Here is a 20,153-nt window from a genome sequence, read left to right as displayed (position 1 = left end):
TCTAGCTGAGGGCATTGTTAAGTGAGACACTGAAAATTTTTGGAAATGGGAATATTTGTAGCATTGAAGGTAATATATGATTCTGGCAATACCTACCTATTAGGAAACTGTATATATTTTGTTTTACTAGCATTAAATGAGACAAGGTTGTTTTGTCCCCATTCACTAATCGTAGATAAGTCTTGATTTAAAGAGATGGCTGTACTGAGGTGAGAGTTAGAGATATCGGACATTGCAAATGGATGTTTGAGTGTGAATGAACTATGAAGTGTTGAGTCATCTGCATATGAATGGATGGGATTGTGGGTGAGAGGTAAGAGTTCATTAAAATGAACGAGGAACAGGGTTGGTGCCAGAACTGATCCCTGCGGCACGCCGGCGTTAACTGAGTGGAAAGTGGAATATACAACATCTAATTTTACTCTTATTCTTCTATTGCTGAGATGTGAGGAAATCAAGGGAACAAAAGAGTTTAGTCCATAGCAAGGGAGTTTGGACAATAGGGAACGGTGCCACACTCTGTCGAAAGCTTTAGAAATATCCTGGGCTACTACATGAGTTTCACCATGTAGGTCAACTGATTGATGGATGGTATGAGTTAGGAGATTTGAGTATGTCAATGGTGGATCTTTCTTGGCGAAAACCATATTGTCTATCACTAATTAAGTTGTTGGATTCAAGATGTTTAACTATGTGCTTATTAATTACAGTTTCAAACACCTTACCAAGAGAACATGTGACAGCTATTGGTCTGTAATCAGAGGGGTCAGAGGAACTTCCTTTCCTTGGAATTGGGTGGATATTGGCTTCCTTCCACGAATTAGGGAATGAAGAAGTACATATGCATAGTCTGAATAATTTTGCAAGAACAGAGGCAAGTTCTGGGGAACACTTATTCAAAACAATTGGCGGGATTCAGTCTGGGCCTGGAGCTTTTTTTGATAGGATAATTGTCTAGGATGGATTCCACGTACCTTGTCTGTATCTTAAGTGGAACAGTGTCGGAAGAGGCAAGTTCTAGTGCTGGGACATTCTGGCTGGCATCCTCTAAGGTAGAATTTCTGGCAAAAGTACTGGCAAAGATATCTGCTTTCCCCCGTGGGTCATTTGTAATGTTGCCATCTGGAGATCTTAGTGGGGGAATGGATGATGAATTTTTAAAGTTATTATTGAAAGAATTGAGAGTTGACCAGAATATTCTATTGTCATTAGGGTTGTTAAGTAGTTTTGATGCTTGGTTTTTGGAGAAAGTTTGATTTAGTAAGATTTATTACAGTTTTTGCATGGTTTCTAGCAATTTTAAATTGAGAGAGTGATTCAGATGTTTTTTATTTCAAGTAATAGTTATAGGCTGAAGACTTTTGGGCTGTTGCTCTGGCACAGTTGCTATCAAACCATTTTGAAGAGTTCGATCTTTTAGTGAATTGTTGACTTGGTATGAATAAATCCATACCAGCTAGTATTAAATCTCAAATGTGGGACTGGGTAGAATTGACATCACTAGAGAAGAAAGACTGCCACGGAATGTCAGCAAGATAATTTCAAAATTCATCCCAGTTTGCCCTATGAAAGTGCCATCGGGTCACCCTGACAGGTTCAGAATGGGGAGGTGTGAGAGGGCTAAGTAATGAGGCTTTGATGAGATTGTGGTCAGAAGATCCAAGTGGAGACAATACCTCTATCCTGTACTGATCCTGATTATTTGTCAGGAACAGATCCAAAAGATGGGCATTATGGTCAGGAGTATCTGGTATTCTGGATGGTTGCTTTACCAGTTGCGTGAGATTAAACGATTCTGCAAACAGCTCGCACTCTAGACCAGCATCATCAGTCATGGCAGAATGCAATAACCATTCAACATTGTGTATGTTAAAATCACCCAAGATGGTAATTTCGGTGTTAAGGGCAAGATTAAGGTTACTCAGCTGTGTGGAAATGGAATCAAATACAGTGGGTTAAGAAGAAGCATTGGGGGAGCGATACACTACACAGATACATTTGGTGATATTTTGATAGTTTAGTTTATACAGCGAGTAATCAAAACTGCGTGAAGTGAAGTTTATAATGGTGTCAACTACATATTGGGAGTTGATAAAACATCAGGTGCCACCCTTATTACGGAAGTTTGTGAGGAGATTGTAACCAGGAAAACAATATGGGGATATATCAGTAGACAGTGATATTTGTGGTTCTGTGAGGAATAAGGCCAGAGGAGATATGGACTGTAAGAAAAAATGGACTGAATTAGGTGGACAAATCTCAACAAACTGTCAGCAACCACATTCAATACTTTTTTCCTTACCTCTGCTAATTATTTCACCATATTTTCGTATGCCTATCACAATGCATATCTGTTCACTACAAATTTCTATATACCATTACTACACATTTATAATGATATAACTTAACTAAACTACATGTAATAGTGAATAGAAAACAGAACTTTGGCTCACGCACTGCACTTTGTAAACACTGATTCAGCTGGTGGACATTCACGCTCTACAGAAAATCAATCAAAGTGGTTCTAAATATCTTTATGCAAAATATATCCCATTTCATCAATTAAACAAGTCTAGCCACCCTTGTTTTATATTACTGTAAATATCACTTACTTCATTCCAGCATCTGGTATATAAAACTCAATTTAAAAAGGGGGGGGGGAATCAATATGTTGTCCCCCCTGAATGAAAAGTGGGGGGGATATATCCCCCCTGTCCTTCCCGCGGATGACGCCCATGCTTGTGTTGACAGGTTGATAAGCAAATAATGCTGGTGAGACTGAAGCACTCCTTGGGCTTCGTCTTTCTTATTGGTGTTCACTCCAAATGAGATGAGTGTTCTTGAAGAGAAAGAGCTATTCCACACAAAACTTTACTCCATTGTGGAGCAGTGCCCCGCACAGTATACATTCCTGGTCTTGGACAATTATTGTGCCGTTACTGGCACTGACAGGGAGGGGCTTCAGGGATTGTGTATGTACCAATGACTATGGAACCAGGAATTCCAATAGTTCTTACCTTCTGGATTTCACGAAATCCAATAAGTTAAGAATTGCTGGATCCTGGTTCCAGTGGCCAAATCTTCATCGCTGGAATTGGTATTCCACTACTGGAGGGTTTGCTATGGAGGTTGATCACATTCTTGTTAGTACTCACTGGAGAATCCTTCAGAACTGCAGGGTTTTCAGGAGTGCTTCGTTCTTTGCTACTGATCACAGACTTGATGTTGCTACTCTTCGGCCACAAATCAAAACTGAGAGATTCTCAAGATGCCAAAAAAAATTTCCATCTTGAGAAACTCAGGAATGAGAAGGGTGCATGTGAGTATGCAGTGGCAGTCTCAAATCGGTTTCAAGTGCTCAGTACTGTTGTGGATCTTGTTGATTAATAGGAGACCTTTAAGTGTGTTACTTTGGCAGCAGCTGATGAGCGTATTAGAGACCGCCTGAGACCAAGGAAGGGATTCATCTCGTGGGGGACGGTGACCACAATTTAGAAGTCATGCTGCCAGACTGGTTGGGGATTGGGAACAGTGCAGACTACTGTCTCGACAGGCACAAGTTTCACTGAGAAGGGATAAGGAGAGGTGTCAGGGAATTCATTGAAGAGATGGAAGGCTGTTTTCATGCATATGATCTTTGACCCTCCTGCTGAGTCTTGAAGAAGCTCCAATGGGTTCCACCTCTCAGATTAACACTGACGGACAGCAGATGGATTGGTCATGTTGGGGGCAAGTGATTATGGAACTGACTGAGGTGAGTACTTTGAGAAACTGTATATGACTGAACTTCCCAGTGGAGAGCTTCCGTTGGCTGATGTACAGCCATTGACTGCTGTCCCACCAATTGTCAAAGCCATGCCTTCTCTAGATGAAATGAGGAAGGCAGTGGCTAGGATGAAAAGTGGAAGAGCAGCTGGTGTTTGTGATATCCCAGCAGAATCGATCAAAGCTAGGGGTAAAGCCATGATCAGGGGGTTACATGTAGTCATAGAAGCCATTTGGCAGACAGGTATAATTCCTCGTGCCTGGGCAAAGGGTTTGGTCACCCCTATCTGGAAAGGAAAAGGAGACCAGCGTGACTGTAGTAACTACATGGTATTACAGTGCTCAGTGTGCCGAACAGAGTTCTTGCTTACATTCTTCTGATGCACATCAGGCACCATATGCCAAAGTTTCAGAGACATGAGCAATCCAGATTCACACCCAAGAAGTCTACTGTTGACCATATCCTAGCTTTTCGAGTTCTTGTGGAACACCATCTGGACTTTTGACAAGGTTTGCTAGCAGCCTATGTGGATCTCAGGAAGGCGTTTGTCTCAGTAATTCCGGAGGTACTATGGGAACTCCTGCAACTCCATGGGATTCTCACAGGGATAATCCACCTGATTGCTGGCTTGAACTCAAATGCTGAGAGTACCGTCAAGTGCTGGGGAAGGAGGGAACATCGGACTTCTTCCCAGGGATGTGTCCTTGTCCCCACACTTTTCAACACAAGTATGGATTGAGTACTGGCCCGGGCTATGAGTTGAAGTCACTGGAGTATCAGTTGGTAATTTCGGGGTTACCAGCCTTGATTTTACTGATGATGCAGTTATCCTCGCGATCTCACTGGAGACACTACTTAGTGTCCTCAAGGGATTTCAGGAGAATGCAAAGCCATTGGGATTATAGGTCTCATTGGCCAAAACCAAGGTCCAGGCATTTGAGGCAGTTGGAGGAAGCAGTTCGGTCTGTCCAAGCATGTGGTGAGGATACAGAAGTCTTAAAAAGATTGGGCTTATCTTGGTAGTGTGGTGCATAACAAAGGTATGTCAGACAGTGAGATCTCTCGTCTCATTGGTCTGACCTACTGGGTTATGGATTCACTCAATGCGAGTATTTGGTTCTGTTGCTATTTGTGTAGAAAGACAAAGTCCACATCTTCAAGGCACTGGTGCTCACTGTCTTCACTTATGGCTATAAGACGTGGACACTAAACAGTGCCTTGAAGTGGCAAACTGGCCCCTTTGGTACTGAGTGTCTTCACAGGATCATGGGATAATACTGGAGCAATCACTCTGTGAGACTGAATTGAGGCCTGTTATCCACATAATACGTCATTGCCAACTCCAGTGATATATGCACGTGGCCCGCTTACCTGAGGCTGATCTCGAATGAGTTAATACACGGTGGAGGAGGCCAAGGGGAATGTCACGTAACTCATGGCTGGAGCAGGTCGATGAATCCTGTCAATAGATACTTAGAGGAGAAAGAGTCGCTGCCTGGAAGGTTGCACGAAGGGACCCGCATGGGTTGAGTCGGGTTGTGCGCGAGGCTATGAGCCCTACGGCATTAGTCCATTCTTGATTGATTGAATGATTGACTGACTGATGGGTGGAGCTAAAATCAAGATGGTGTAGGTGAGGGAAGAGTGATGGAGTGAACGGTGGTTGGAAAAAAAGGGTGAATGACTGATTCTGGGAAAAGAAATTTGTTTCTTGTGTGTGTGTGTGTGTGTGTGTGTGTGTGTGTGTGTGTGTGTGTGTGTGTGTGTGTGTGTGTGTGTGTGTGTGTGTGTGTGTGTTTAATGTATGCTGACAGAAGTTAGTGAGAACATTTAAAATGTGGGACGTAATGGATATTCGAGGAGAAATGAATGCTGGAAGACGTGACTGGAAGTAGTGGTTGTGGGGTGCATGAAAGTTGGGGAGTTCAGTTTGTGGAAATGAGTGATGGTAGTGGAAGTGGATGTTTATATTGAGAAACAAGGGAGCGTGGATGGTGGTAATAGAAGGTGCTCAGTGTGAAGTGTGAGAAATGATGTACGCTAGAAAATGGTGAGGGAAGTGAGTGGTAGTACCGAAGTGTGAAAAGCGAGAGCAGGCAGTGAAGGTGAATGATGTGGGAAATAATTGATATGGGTAGGTGGTGGTGCTGAGTTATGAAGAGAGAGGCATAGAAATTTTGGGGAAGGCTAATAATACGGAATTTATTGGTGATAGTGAGTGGTGGTAATAATACAGTAAAGTATGGGGGTGAGCCAGTGAATGGAGGGACAATTATTTTTTTTTTTTTTTAGTGTTTTAGTGACGTGACTGTGGAATCTTGATGGTGAAATTTAGTTCGTGAAGTGAGCGGTGGTGGAAATCCTTGGTCGTTCTGGCGGTAGGTGGGAGGAGAGAGTGAATGAAAGGTTGGAGAAATAAGCTGTGATGGAAGTGAATGATGCGATCGCAGAGGGACAATAGATGAATCGTTCAGAAATTAAGTTAAGGGAAAACTGGTAACGGTGACGAGAGTGAGTGTCTGCATTTAAATTACGCGAAGTGATGGATAATGATGGTGAGAAAATGAGTGTTGGAGCAATCGAGTGGTAGTGAGTATTTTTTTTTTTATTTACTGGACCTGGAATCTCAGTTGTTAAAATTAGTTTGTGCAAAACTGAGTGACTATGGTGCTGCAATTTATGGGGGGGCATTGCATTACTGAAAAAAGAAAATCGTATGAATTTTTGTCTTTATATAAAAAACGACAGATTTGAACTGAATTTAATACTGAAGGCTGTCGGGTTTTGGAACGATAATGAATTAACTCGCATTCACTCTCAGAATTTAAATGAGTGAAACACTTCCCTCCCAAATCTCCTAGTGCCAACTTGGAGTGCCATGGTTTCCAGTGTGCTTGCACCTCACCTGGGCGACATAGTAACTGTTTCCACTGATACACCATTGCATTCTTACATTGATGAACTCTTATTATTTCCATAATTCCAAACCACCATGTACTAATTTTTTAGTTTATTCGACGTTTCGACATAGAATTGGTATATTGTTCCCTGAGGTCCGGCGTTCCTCCAACGTGGCACAAACCTTCCAATGTCACTATTTCGTCACCAATACCCATAGTCCATATTACATATACATACAAGGGCAAATGCATTCAGGACTAATGTAATGAGTGTGTGTGTGTGTGTGTGTGTTAACAAAATAAAGCAAATAGTTACAGTATTATTAGCCTGAAACAAAACTTATTTGATGGGTAGAGGTCAGAACATAATGAATCACATTAATTTTTTTAGAACAAAAGGTTAAATTTCATTGGTCACACGTGTAAGTGACGCTCTGACCTAGAAAAATCAATTTCAGCAGTTTTTATTCAGATTTCAGTTTAGACCATATCTGGAGTAACGGTTGTGGGAAAGGTAAGAATTAGGCTCATCTGTTTAAAGAATAATATCTCTAAGGTCAGGGTCACAAGACAAATGTTCAAGAAGTGTGTGTTGTTATTAAAAGTCAAACAGTTTTGACTCAGTTTTAAACAAATTTGTCAGAAGTCTTGAAGGTCAGCGAAGGAGTAAACTTATTCTTTTTGTTTGTTTGTTTGTTTGTTTAAGAAAAATATGTAAAAAGAGTAAGTCACGGGGCAGTGTCATCTTAAACAGTACTTTCCTGATTTAAACCAAAGTCTGTGAAAGGCTTTAGAGGAAAACGAGAAGAAAAGGACATAATTCTGAGAATCAGTTTCAGATCACGGTCGTAGGGAAAGGTTCAGTGCAAAGATTATGGAGTAAACTCAACTTGAACAGTTTTTATCTGATATAAATAAGTCTTCTTGAAAGGGTTAACCCATAATGCCAGACTGATGTTGCTTGCTGTTGGATGAGGTGTTCGGAAACTACCCAGCTGAAGAACATAGCAGTTTCTCTTTTCCTGTTACCGTTTGAAGTTATCGCCCACTTCCTTTGTCATCACAGCATCACTCAAGCATAGAGAAAGTGTGCAGACAGCACAGGCCGTAACCTCAAAGCCAAGGAAGGGTGTCTAATGATTAGAACTGTTTCCGATTTCTCTGATTTCTCTCTGCTGACCACATGCCCGCGCCACCTTCGTCCCTGCCAAACTGCCCACTTATGCAAGGAAGAGATTGAGTGGAAGTGCCAAAGAGAGGGAAATGGTGGTATCAGTGTCGTCCTGCCCTGGCTACCGTGTCGTATACAAACAGCCCACTCTAACCGTGGCAATGAGCGCTCATCCCAACAGGGCCTCATCACTTTCAAAATTGATCTCTCTTATTCACCTTTGCATGCCAGATTCAATACCTGGCTTTAGGGGTTAAGAGCCATGCAAGAACGAAAGGATTCAAACTCGAGAACAATCAGTCGAAGGTCCAGGTCACAAGGCATGGTCAAATTTCGATTTGTGCCTTTATATGAACAAAATAAATAAAACCGTTTTGATGTTATATAAATTAAGCCTAGCACATGAGGTGAGGATCACCACAGAGGTTGATGCACTGTTTGGGAGAACAATAGGCCAAAAGTCAGTGTCGCATGGAAAGTGCCACTTGGACATTTTTTTGCGTGAAAGAGTTCAGATTATTACAAAGATACGGAGATTCCAATCAGTGTCCTAGGTCACAGAGACAGGTCAAAGGTCAAGGTCACTGGGATAAACACAGTTTCCAGAGTAATCTGTCAGTGGTCAAGGTTACAGTCAAACATATGGCCCCTTTGGTAAGTTGATGTACACGAGTGATGCACACTCTGAGTACGCTTTTTTTTTTTTTTTTTTTTTTTTTAATGAACATCACGTAAGCAGAGGTTTGTCGTTACCCCCTGTCAAAATAAATAAATAAATAAAATACTTTGTTTTCAGTTATTGTTCCTTTTTTGTTATATAGTTTATTGGGAACCACTGTCAGTAAATATATTATGTTTTCTGAAAAATGAGAAATTACGTATATATTATTTGTTATTTGACGAATTTTTTGCAATAACAACAATCATTATTAATAATTTTGTAATAATAAAAAAGTTACAATGGTTAGGGTGCCGTTGCAGTTGCAACAAAGATGGACTTTCTTCACATGAGTTGGCATCTACAAACAGTGTAGTATTATCCAAAATTTTGAATAATAATAATAATAATAATACCTATATTATTATTAGTAGTAGTAGTGGTAGTAGTAGTAGTAGTATCATCATCATCATCGTCATTACTATTATTATTATTATTATTATCATTACTGTTATTATTATTTTTTTTAATTATTATTTCGCAGCCTACCTCTAGTACCACTACACTGCACCTCTTATGCACTCATTTATTAATGCACAAAATGGAGTTACTTCCCACACCGTTGTGGGAAACTGCACATGGCCACACATCCTCTTAAATGAGTATACGCCACCACCTCTAAAATCAATCCATTTTGTTCTTATTTTCTGTAACGCAAGAGTTAACCGTTACTCCCAGTCCGTCATGCATGCAACAGGTCAGCTCTGGAACTGTTTTCTTCTGTCTGTATTTCCTAGTGCCTATGACCTTCAGTCTTTCAAACGCATCTCGAAATGAGCAGATCTTGAATTTGGCACAATGTTATCTTATTTTTGTTTTGTCTCTTTTCCTTGGAGGGAACAGTCTTGCTGGCTTTTAACCTTTGGTTTCTTCTTCCTTGCATTAAAAAAAAAAAAAAAATCTGCCTTTACCATCAAACTCTTGTATCCCATTCCATCTCACTGCTTTCTAAATCTTTCCTCTCCCTCCCTCTCATTCTCTGTGATCAACGCCAAGTCATCAATATACAAAACCTCCCATGGGAAACCAGTTCTTTAGTCACGTAGATAGCTTCAAGCAGCCTGATAAACAATATGGTGCATAGAACCGACTCCTGATGCACGCCAAAATGTATATGAAAATAAATAAATAAACGAATAATCAATAAAACACTTTGTGAGATCCCACTCTAGAGCAGGTTTAACATACGGAATACATGTCCCTATCTTCAATTTATTTCCCTTAGTTCAAAGGCAGAATGAGACAGTGAAACGGTTCTGCATTCTCTCCATAACACTTCATGATCAACAACACATTCTCATATTAATCTCAGTTTGCAGCTCAATATTCATGATGAAGAGATGGGAATTTTAAGGCAGGTTAACGTTGACAGGATACGATGTTTTTTGTTCATGGTAAAAGTTTGATTAGGAATGCTGTACAACAACTAAATAACTTGTGTCAGTAAAAAAAATCAATTAAAATCGTAAGTGCACGATTTCTCACCAGCTGAAAGTTCTCTTGTTTTTGTATTCTCATTTCGTCTATTGGTTGTTTTTATATCACTTGAACTATCTTTTTTGCAGAAGACATAATTTTCCACGTCGTTTCATATTCTTGATACTTCAGTCGATTTTAATCAGTGCAAGATTCAGTTTTCGAACTACCAGGGTTGGATATAGGCCTACCACTCCACTAACCTCTTCTGCTGTGTGAGATTCTTCCTAAACTAAAGGTAATAGTCAAGCAATAGTTTACTTAGAAATAAAAATATAATAAATACACAAAGAAGGAGTTCTCAAGAGTTAAACCCCTCCTCCGCCATTGCTATAGGTGCCAAATTTTTGACATTACCCTGTGACCTTGACCTTGGGTAGATTGCTCTCAAAACTAAATACTGCGCCTTTCATAAACCTTGACCATTCCACCAAGTTTGGCCCATATCAGATCAAAAGTATTAGCAGACTTTGTCCTGTGATGATGTCCTTTGACCCCTCCCCTGTCATCTTAACCTATGACTGTTTTTTTTTTTTTCGGTATTCATCCTTGTTTTATGTGTACATGCATTCTTACACAGAGCTTAGTCTGCACAGGATAAATACTTTTAATTGTCCTTGCCCTCTGCCTTTGACCACTGATCTATAGTTCTAAAAAACAAAAATGGGATTACTCTTTGGCTGAACTTTCTCCATTCCACAAGGTTTCATTAAAGTAAAGGCAAAACATTTTGTGTTATTTAGTTTAAAAACACAAACACATGTAACGAACTTTGATGATGCCCCATGATTTTGACTTTTGCATATTCCTCTACGTTTTTTCTAGAGTGGATAAAAAATATTTTAACTGATGTGATGAGGTCAGGATTTGACCTAGCTGAATGCTATTGAAAGTGGCTGAGAGAGATTTTGTTAGAGGCAATCATCAGTCTTAGAGCAGATGGATGGATGTCCAAGATTTGAAAGGACAGTAGTATGTGGGGAAAATATTACAAAAAACATTAAAGAATTATATTGTTGCCTGCATTTTGTCTTCATTTTTTCAGTGGAACCATAGCCAAAGCTTAGATGTAACCCCAGACTGGGGAATATAGGGAAGCTTTGTGGACACTCCTGAGGGATTAATGAATCTAGCTCAAAAAATTTAGATTCCTCTTTAGCGTGAATGATAACGTTTAACATCACTGTGAATGAATTGATCATTCTGACACCCTGTTGAAGGTTGGAGCAGATTACATAAAGCAACAGCTTTGAAGATATGTTCATTCCTTGGATTTCTAGACTGCCCTGTTAGATAATCCAAAGTACAAGGATTTAGTTGAGGCAAAACAGTCATGTTTTTGTAGGTGACAACACCATATTTATAAAAACAAGGCTTTTCTGATTTTAATACCGAAAAACGAGCGGAGCCTTTCTCGTATGTGGGTTTCTTTTTCCAAAAATTGAACCAGCCATAGCTCCGTAATTGCAGCATTTAAAACTTTCATTAAAATGTCAAAATATTGGCCAGTCCTGCAAGTCTCCTTTGCAATTGTCCCCTAATCTTGAGTGGAATTTGTTGTCGAGGTAGGTGATACATGGAGGTAATTTGTGGGGTTATGCAAGGCTGTGTCAGTATGAGCTCGTGCTTTGGTGGCAATGGCTTGTAGGCCGCATGCCTGCTTCACCCGGATAAGGATTACCTGCTAGCATTTACTTTACTCCCCCTTTGCCCAGCTAGAGCTTGACACTCTTTTCCACGTACTCTGCCACTGCCACATGAATGAATCATCATCCCTTGAACATGTGGCAAAGAAAGAGAAAAAGTGCCAATGTTTATTTCACAACACTTGCCTTACACGAACACTTACACTATGTTTCAGTAATTTTTGTGTTGTGTATGATTACATTAGTTGCCCCTCACAACACACTCTTATCTTACATCCTTGTTTTTCTTTATTTTCAAAAACATTTATCTGATTTCTTACTTCACAACAAATTAATCGCAGATATATAAACTGTTGGTTACAGTAACATTTTTTGTTTTCCTTATCTGTAGCTTATGCATATATTTTCAACAGCCTTACTTCACTAAAAAAACATCAATCCCTACTTTCATAATCGCTTATTCTCTTCATTAAAATTTTCCCTATTTCTCTGTACAACTCAGTTTTATGTAAATCTTTAGGCTCACATTATATATGTTACACTTCTCTACACACCCGCGAAGTGTCAGGCCGGAGCGATGCGGATGTTGGTGACGCGTAGTGCCACAAAGGCACTTGGGAGGATGCAGGGGGGCCCATAAAAGGTGGCCAATATGCATCACTTTATACTGTATTTAGTACCTATGTTCTCACATATTGTCTCTCCTCTCGATAATGACAAAACGGTCATCCCTAAAACTCTGTATTGAACTGTCACTCAGCCCTTTCCCTCACGAGTGGGAGGCAAGGCAGGGGTGGAGGTGGCAGGGACTGGGTAGCCACTTGTGGTAGCATGTGAATCGGACTATGTGGTTCAGATAATATCACTCCTACCCTTTTGATTCCCGTGCACATATACACTGGGCACCATAGAAAATGGGTAGGAATTCAAACCATCAGTTGCCTACATCGAAACAGTCCTGAGCCATAGTTTTATGACAGCCATGACCGTCATCCAAGCTGCAGGGGTTCATCAGTGAATATTACTGTCATTTTGAATGTGGATCCTCTCATGTGGGACAGACCTTCTTCAGATTACAAGGTGCAACTATTAGCAAACAGTATAACATTATGGTCAAACCATGCGGTCTAAAAGTCATACATCATAATCCATGCAAAATCAACATTCTGTCATTCCTAGAATTGAATACTTTTTCTGGTCTGAAATACTAATTACTGTATGTGTTTAAAGTAATTATTCACCATCATAATTTAGGCTAATTATACTGCAGTGTACAAAGTGCAGAGAGTACCTTTTTCCTCTGTGGAATATGTTTAGGAAAAGAAAAGTGAGTATTTGGGATGAACTTTTTAAATAACTCCAGTAGCAATGAACGACTTTAAAGGAAGTATAAAGAGCTACTTACCTAGCCCTGTTACCTCGGCCATTTACATATTGTTCTCTCTCTCTCTCTCTCTCTCTCTCTCTCTCTCTCTCTCTCTCTCTCTCTCTTTGTATGTTTCTTCTTTGTTTTATTCTACACCCTTTCACATAGTTTGATTACAATTGAAAAAAAAAAACTTTGTACGAGTAAGTCATTTTGTTCACACACACACACACACACACACACACACACACACACACACACACACACACACACACACACACACACACACACAAATTAAGCATAACTTCTCTGCGTTCCGGAAAATATCCGTAGATCCAGTTGACGGATTTCCACCATTTTCGTCCAAAAGCAGGTAGCTGTCTGACTACGCTGACCAAATTTGAAGCTACTAGGCCAAATAGCCTATGAAATATAGCAGTTTTACAATAATATCACTACTACTACTACTGTTAATAATAATAATAATAATTTGGACCTGAAAATTTGAGATCCAGCTAAAGGCCATTCATACTAGGCTATGCAAATCATGTTCTCTTATGACCAACTAGATTTCCACCGAGTTTGGTCATTTGACCAATGCATACAGGACCATTTTCAAAGCAACTGATTCCGTTGTTTTTGCTGCGCAGGAGAGCAAAAATTGAAAAAATAACAAAGTGGGCGTTAGTGTGGAGCTAGTGCTAGGGAAAAAATAATGGTGCCAAAAGAAACCTGCAACTAAGTTACATCACTTCTGAAAATTTCAAGTCTGTATCTCGAACTGTCTTTAATTGCTATATTTCTAGATCTTCCCCCCCCCCCAAGAAAAATGAAATATTAATTACCATAAAATATCAATAAGGATATCAGTGATTGGTTGGTTGGTTTAGATTCGTCCATCTAAAAAAAAAAATTATTAAAGACACGGGCAGATGAAGCCCGTCAGGGAAATGGGCGAATTAGGTGCGATGTTGATGGAGAGGGGAGGGCTGCTGCTGCTGCTGCTGAGGGCTGCGGTTGCTGCTGCTGCTGGTCTGCTGAGCTGCTGAGCTGCTGCTGCTGCTGCTGCTGCCGCCACTGGTAGGCTGCTGCTACTGCTGCCGCCGCCAAGGCTAGTCTGCTGCTGGGCTATTACTGCTGCAACCGTCGCCAGCCCCCCAAACCCTGAAACCACTGAATGTGTAATTGTTATTATAGCTGATATACCGGTACAGAAGAGGTAAAGGTATGAATAGTCGGCGTAGGGTAGCAAGAATAAAGTGAATTTCACACAACCTTGGAACCGTTTTGTCACTTGGCGATTTTGTGGGGACGAACTGATTGGACAGGATGAGTGAATCGATTGGCCTCCATTGGGTATCGTTAATGAAAGGTGGAACACAGGGGGTGGTGAAGTAGCTAAGTTCTATGACTGGGCCAGGGTGCGCTTACCTTCATTCAGCCAGGTTTATTAAAAATGTAGCTTTGTATCATCGTATTATCATATTCTCTTCTCCAGTAAACAGAATATCTTATTGAAATAATTCTGTGTAATCCCATCATGCACTTTCATACTTTAGGTTTCAGACATGTTGCCTCCAAACAATTTCTTTGGCTAGAAGAGACTTAACGAGCTGAAGGTAGTAGATATGGCCATCATTGACCTGTTAATATGCAAAGGTCTCTCTTAAGCTGAATAAGAAGGTGTGGAAGTATAATGGCAAAAATATAATATAATAATAAAAATCATACCCTCAGGGTTAACGAATTAAGGAAAACAAGTTATGTTGTAGTGTTAGAGAATATTATACTACTACAGGTTGTGGAGAGAGTGAACAAGAAAGAGGGACCCAACTAGACTTACTTATTATATTGTCTCTGTAAGACATACCCTGCTCAACTTAGATTTTCTCTGAAGATAATAAATTAAGATCAACTCACTGTATTCATCTTTAATTCCTACAACAAGAATTGAGAGTGACATTTGGTTGGCAGCGAACGTATACGAACCTCGTCTACGAATCAACAGTGAATTCCTACAAAATATCGATTGAAAACAAAAAATACCTCTCACAACCAACAACTCACAAGCAGCTCCTGACAGTATTCTCTCCAACCAGCCCCTTCCGTCTCCCCGATCAACACGCTGATGTAGAGGTGAAGAGGTCACAGGACGCCTTGCAAGTAGTTTAACAAAGACTGATACAAACAATCTTACAATTTCTACGACGAACCAACGAACTACAACCATCTACAGTCAACTACAAGTAACAACTCTACAATGCGTCTGTATAATCTTCTACACGCTCCTACAAGTAGCGGCAGTCTTCATCCCACAACGAGTAAATCACAAGAACAAAGGACCGCGAATGCATCGAGAAAGAAAAACAAAAACAAACGAAGAGTGAGATACGACTCACAACTCACAACCACCAGACCTCACCCTCCTCTCTCTGCTACATCCACCCAACCTCCACCGCTGACGCAGGAGTCAAGAGGTCAAGACAACGAAGCAAGTACCAAGCCCATATTCACAACTCATCTTACTCACTCATCTTCACTCAAGTTACTCATCGCTACTCATTTACTCACCACAGCTACCAGTGTGGGAAGTCGACGTCACCATACGTGTGCTGAAACACGCATCAACCCGTGAAGAACAGCGCTATCACCACGTGCAACACCACTCACACCATTTCCACCACGGTAAAAATTTGTGAGCTACATAGTTAATTCATTTATACAATACACAGTGAGAGACAAAAAACTTCTTCACAAACATATAAAACGTGCTGTATAGTTACAACTTAAATACATATACCTACTTCTATTATCGTCATAATTCAATCATTAAATACTTGCACCAACAATAAATATTCTACACTGTATATATTCATTCATTTATTATAGCATTTATTTACTACCAACGAGCGTTACCATTTATACCTACATAAAATACGTGTTGCATACATACAGTTATACATTATTACATCTACAAAGTAATAAAGAAAATATACCATCACAGTTACTCAGTGAGCGATAAAAAGAACTGTATTAAACATTTATTAATTAAAGCTACCTTGTGGAAACAGATGAATGAAGTTACAAGGAAAACCAGAAAAAAAAAATGGCCAAAACAAATGACGTTAGCAAGAATGAACATCTTCAATACAATCGTGAAGACAATGATTTCCACACAGTGCTGACACATATATTGCCCACGATAGGTACCAGTGAAGAACAAGTCAGTGTATATAGTTAATACTGTACGGTATATAGTGTATATATATTTTTTATATAAAATAACAAAATATGGGGCTATGTAATTTCACTTTCAGTAATATCTGTGCAATATAAACTAAACCTTAAAAAAGTGTCCCAAGGGATTTAACCTGCAACAATGAACAACGCAGAAAAAGCGTAGACAAACGAAGACAAACAAACTATAGAAAATCAATACATACAAAAAAAGAAAAGAAGGAAAGAAAAAGAAATAGAATAAGATTACATAACAAACAAACGAAAATAAGCGTAAGTGTTACTACAAATGCCAAAATACCACATAAACTCCTTCTATAAGTGAAATAAAAAGCAAATTGTTGTCTCCACGAGCCAGTGGCATGGCACATCATCACATAAACTCCTTCTGTAAGTGAAACAAAAAGCAAATTGTTGTCTCCACAAGCTAGTGGTATGGCAAATCATATTATCGACCGCAGCATGACCGGATTCAATGTCAGGACTGCAATTATTACAATTATGTAACTACAAACGATATGTAACAATTATGTAACGACAAACGATTGCATTATGTTACACTTGCTACAATTATGTAACTACAAACAATATGTAACAATTATGCAACAGTTGCATTAACAAGATGTAACTTTTATGTAACTTTAACTACAATTATGTAACTACAAACAATATGTAACAATTATGTAACTGTTGCATTAACAAGATGTAACTTTTATGTAACTTTAACTACAATTATGTAACTACAAACAATATGTAACAATTATGTAACAGTTGCATTAACAAGATGTAACTTTTATGTAACTTTAACTACAATTATGTAACTACAAACAATATGTAACAATTATGTAACAGTTGCATTAACAAGATGTAACTTTGTTACAGTTATGGATTACCACAATGTTACTACAATATTATGTAAAGTCATACAATTATACCACAATTCTGTATTACCAGAATCATCATACAAGTTAGGTGAAATATTAGACATTACTAAAGGGATAACTCAATATGTAATGTATAACCTAGCAGTATTACCATTGCACAATTATATGCGTATGTCTGTTATACATACACATCTTACAAAATATCATACAACAACCAATGCATTTATTCAAATATGTATACAACTTGTTTAAAATGTAATATTACTGAATCATTGCAATTTACTATGAATATTATATGTATACAATAGTATAATCAATATTATGTACTAATAGATTAGCATATGTCAATGATGATTGCTGTCGGAGGACCTTCAGCAGTGCGGCCGAGCAATGTCAGGACTCCATATTATAATTACAAATCATAATAAATAAATAGATAAATAGATAGATGGACGGAGCTCCAGGCAAGCCTGGGAAAGGGAAATGATCTTGCAAGTTAACTGAGGAAATGTTGACAATACACAGGAAGTAGCAAAGTCAGGGGATGATATAGGCAGTGTGTCAGCGAGATAGCATACGAACAAAGCCTAGTGACCATACACACACATACACACATACTCACACACAGGTTTCTAGAACTTTCCAACCACAGTGTAACACACGTGACACGACCCCTGCTACACCAGAATTTAGGAAGCAGAGCTCAGAAAGAGACAGGCCACAGAACCGGCAGGTAGTAGGGAGAACGAGCCTAGCAACATGGGCGAGAGAGAGAGCGAGAAAGAGAGAGAGAGGTTAGCTCGAGGGACTCTATATTTCACTCGTGTGTGAGAGACTTTGTTAATATATCCAAGACAAATAAAATTAGTCCAATACTCATCTTTACCTCTCCTGTCATTGCATGACAAATGGGAACGAAGATTATCTACTTACAAACTACTCAAGTATAACAACCGCTCGTCCACAGGTCTAATATATATATATATATATATATATATATATATATATATATATATATATATATATATATATATATATATATATATATATATATATATATATATATATATATATATATATATATATATATATATATATATATAACTGATCTACAAAACATCACTACAAGAAGTTACAAAGTCTTTTGTGACAATTACAGGTAAATTGGTAATTTATGTTGTTACTGTTACTCACGTCTGTATGGGTAGTGTATTTTCTGATTGTTGTATGTCTGATGGAGGCTCATAAAAGATGCTATTTGGTTGGAGGTTTTGGATGGGAATGTGTGTGTGACGTATGGTGCCAGGCGAAGGAATGGGATGATGTTGAGAGGCTCTGTGCAGTGTTGGGTAGCTACTCGTTTCTTGCTTCATTGTGGATGGGGGTGATGCAATGTGAAGATGCAAGAGTAAGAAGGGTACTGAGATAAAGTAATAAACAACATTCCTCCCTTATTATGATCTGCTGGATATATTTTTACTTCGTAATGTTTGATCTACATTTGTGGTCTTGACGCACACTGTTTTAGTTCTGAAGGCTTTGTGCTGAGATGAATGGGATTATCCATACTTGTTTTTGTTAAGGTTTGGGCCCAGTTTCGGCTAGCATAATTCACAGTTGTTCTAGTGAATGATTTATAGACAGGTTTCAGGGATTCTCTTTGTTGTTAGAAGATAGTGATTGTGAGTGTCTTCATTACAACAAATTTTCGAGATGATTTTGCACATATGTTACTGGAATTTGATAAAATCCAAAGTAAGTCCTAGAATTTGCAGGTGTTTTTTAAAATGGGAGTAGCTGGTTGAAGAGGGAAACTTGAGGGTGTGTTTGAGTTTCATGTCTGTCTGGACTGAACAAGGTAATCATTGATTTATTTGGTGAGGCAGTCGTTCTGTTTTGTCGAAGCCAATTTTCTTATGAGTATAGGTACCGGTATACAAGGCGCTGGGTTTCCACTTCCTGAATTTTTGAGTGCTGAGAAGCTATTGTCAAGTAATCGAAACAGGACAACAGTAATAGCAAGAACAAAAAGATGATAAACAGTAGTCAAGAGATTAATTCTCCATACTCTCCTGTAATAAATCTCCATACGTCTTGCAACTTTGAAATCACCTTTTAACTCACTGACCGCTTCTTCAGTTTTCCTATTGACCTATTCCGATAATCTTCCCAAAAGTATTTGATAGAAAGCTGGAGGTTCTTCAATGAACATTGGATTTTCGATTTTTCAGACTGTTTTGTTCGATCCCATTGAAGATCGCTCGTTGGTAAACCTTTACACACTTGAGAGAGAGAGAGAGAGAGAGAGAGAGAGAGAGAGAGAGAGAGAGAGAGAGAGAGAGAGAGAGAGAGAATAAAAAATCTCAGTAAGGAGGAGGAAAGAAAAGAATAAAGCACATAAGGGAATGGCAATAAAGAAAGGAATACACAGGGACAAGATGAGAGAGAGGCAAGAAAATGCGGCGTGAGGAGGAGTGTGCCAAGATATGTTGACGCAAGTTGGTTGAGGTTTGGCTGGGAGAGGAAAACAGAAGATGAAGTGGAAAAAGTGTTGCATATTAATCTTTTGATCTATAACTAGTTGTCTGATGATGTATGTGCCTAGATGTACAGATATTATTTGACACAATTGCAAGAATGCTCAGCGTAGGTAAAGACAGCCTGTTGTGACCAGATCAAAGCACTTGCGAGCTCAGTGAAACATGATCACATGAACATCCTGCTGCCTCCTTTCCCTCTGAAAGCAGGAAAGAGACAAGCAGAAGGCAAGGGGACGCGCAGGGAGTGGGACGTATTCAGCTGTGGTGTACCTATAATCTCCAATACATTGTGAAAGCATCGTGGAGGAGTCCCTCAATCTGAATTTCTGTGTTTGTCTGCCATCACTCATCTGATGTCACACACCCACACCTGTCCCACAGATGTTTAATTATAAGAAAATGAAGATGAAGGAGAGAGAGAGAGAGAGAGAGAGAGAGAGAGAGAGAGA

Source organism: Coenobita brevimanus, chromosome 21 (genome assembly GCF_032717465.1).
Source record: "Coenobita brevimanus isolate Jiangsu-jjx chromosome 21, ASM3271746v2, whole genome shotgun sequence".
NCBI lineage: Eukaryota > Metazoa > Arthropoda > Malacostraca > Decapoda > Coenobitidae > Coenobita > Coenobita brevimanus.
This window is presented reverse-complemented; position numbering follows the sequence as displayed.